Genomic DNA, 2,680 nt, shown 5'->3' on the forward strand with positions numbered 1-2,680 from the left:
AAAGTCACCCAGAACACGAAGGACCTAGAAATGGATTTTCCAGATGACATTAAAATGTCAAATGTTTTCTCTGTTCTTTTTTGTTTGCTTGCAATCAATTTCCCACTTCCTGATGCCTATCCACATCTTGAATGTACAAAATTTCCAGAAACTTTCCACATTCAATCAAGTAATAATTAGCAGAGGTCAATTTAAAAATTTTTTTAAAGCTACCATTTATTTGAATGCTATGCTAAACACTTTCCCCCATTACCTTAGCATCTTGTTTGCATGAGTTAAGTATTCTTAACCCATTTTACTGAAGAGGGAACTGTGGTTCAGTGAGGCAAAGTAACATAGCTTCAAAATGTAGAGTCAAGATTTGAACCAGGAACCACAGGACCCCAGACTCAGGTGTTAACCACTATCAGTACTTTTCAGGTCTCTTGGTCACATCCCATAGTTAAAAATTCATCTTCCACCATGATCAATGAACATGACCACACACAGAATATTGCAATAAAAGTGCCAAGAAACAATGAATACCTTCAAGTACACAGCACCTTAACCCCTATTCTTTTCTGTTTATTTTCCATTTTTTAAAATGTAGGTAGTAATGTATCAAATCAATTGCATAACCTGTTTCTAATTGTTGAAAACACAGACACTACAAAATCATTGCACCTTCTCTAATTGGACTTAAAATCTGGGAAGTCATTACCCCAAGACCATTTTCTTATTTAGCCACAGGTTAAAAACCAAAGTTTTCATTTAATTTCTTTTTCCAGTTAGAAACAATCCTTAAAAGTTCTATCCCTCAAGGAAATACAAATCAAAACTTCACACCAGTCAGAATGGTTAAAATTAACAAGTCAGGAAACAACAAATGTCAGTGAGGATGCAGAGAAAGGGGAACCCTCTTACATTGTTGGTAGGAATGCAGACTGGTGCAGCCACTCTGGAAAAAAGTGTGGAGTTTCCTCAAAAGTTAAAAATAGAGCTACCTATGACCCTCCAGTTGCACCACTACGTATTTATCCAAAAGATATAAACACAGTTATTTGAAGGGCTGCATGCAACCCTAATGTTTCTGGTAGCAATGTCTACAATAGCCAAAATATGAAAAGAGCCAAGACCTCTATCAATAGATGAATGGATAAAAAGATATGGGTGTGTGTGTGTATGTGTGTGTGTGTGTGTGTGTGTGTGTGTGTGTGTGTGATGGAATATTACTCAGTCATCAAAAGGAATGCAGTTTTGCCATTTGCAATGGCATGGGTGGAACTAGAAGGTATTATGCTAAGCAAAATAAGTCAGTCAGAGAAAGAAAAATATCACATGATTTCATCATATGTGGAATTTAAGAAACAAAATAAATGAACATAGGGAAAGGGAAGGAAAAATATAATAAGATGAAAATTGAGAGGGAGGCAAACGTTAAGAGATGCTGAACTCTAGGAAACAAACTAAGGGTGTTGGAGGAGAAGTGGTGGGGGGTGGGGTAACAGGGTAATAGATGTTAAGGAGGGCACTTGATGTAATGAGAACTGGTTGTTATATGCAACTGTTGAATCACTAAATTCTACCTCTGAAACTAATAAAAGTTCTATCTGCCTCTTTCCTTTGTAATGTGAGACTCTTCAAAAAAAAGCTCTATTGGGTAAATTTAACAAACAATAAAATTGATGCTTCAGTTCACACCAGATCTAGTGCTGGACAGGAATAAGATGTAGGACAGATGTCCGTCTCAGGTTTGCCTTTTTTCCTTTCCTTCCAGAAAGGAACCAGCCACAGCCCCCAGGAGCATCAAGGGCACAGAACACTGCTGATCCCTCATTGCTCCTCGTTCAGACCCTCTGGTGACTAAAGAGCTGTGAGGTGAATTTGCATGAGAAAATATGCTGGACCAATGACATAAACTAGAATGAATACAACAGGGAAGTAACCCCAAGAATTGGGAGAAGATGCTAAAAGGCATCTTTTGAGGCATCACTGGAGCTGGAAGGGCCTTGGTGACAAAGAACAATGGTGAAAAAAACAAAGATGCCACTGAAAAGAAAGGATAATGGAGGGCTCATTTGGGGAAGCAGAGGACCTGTGCTCTGTCAAAGAGAAGCTGGTCCTTCGCATGGCAGCCTGTCCTGCTGGCATTCTGGGAATTGGCTTTCCAATTCCAGTGACACGTACACTCAAAATAAAGACCTATTGATCTTCCTGAAAATTTGAAATGCTTTCACTTCTTTATGATACAAAGATCCTTAATTAAGATGGATATCAAAAATATTCTCCCAGTGCTCACTTCGGCAGCACATATACTAAAATTGGAACGATATAGAGAAGATTAACATGGCCCCTGCGCAAGGATGACACGCAAATTTGTGAAGCGTTCCATATTTTTTATAAAAATATATTATATGTTTAAAAAAAATAAAATTTATTAATAAAAAAAAAATATTCTCCCAGTCAGAATTGAGTGTGGGACAGCCACAGAGTCACAGACAAGAGACAGGATGTCCTAGAGAACTATTCCCATGCTTTTGTTTTGGAAATATGAATGATATTAATGGCAATCCTTTTTATTTAAATGATAAAGGACTTTATAGTCCACAAAAAAAAAAAAAACTGATGACACATAATCATCTGTAAATTGGAGATAATAGTATTACCTTATTCATATTTTTATTGTGGAGATGAAATGAGT

The 2,680-nt window shown here is 37.1% G+C and overlaps 1 non-coding gene across 1 annotated transcript; it reads left to right on the top strand.

The window, feature by feature from the left end:
• Positions 1–2,270: 2,270 nt before the first annotated feature.
• On the top strand, positions 2,271–2,377 carry LOC116859219. The gene has a single exon (XR_004381117.1). It is a non-coding gene; the product is annotated as a U6 spliceosomal RNA (small nuclear RNA).
• The last annotated feature ends 303 nt before the right edge of the window (positions 2,378–2,680 follow it).

The sequence above is a fragment of the Lontra canadensis genome, unplaced genomic scaffold, assembly GCF_010015895.1.
Source record: "Lontra canadensis isolate GAN:19392208 unplaced genomic scaffold, GSC_riverotter_1.0 scaffold150, whole genome shotgun sequence".
NCBI lineage: Eukaryota > Metazoa > Chordata > Mammalia > Carnivora > Mustelidae > Lontra > Lontra canadensis.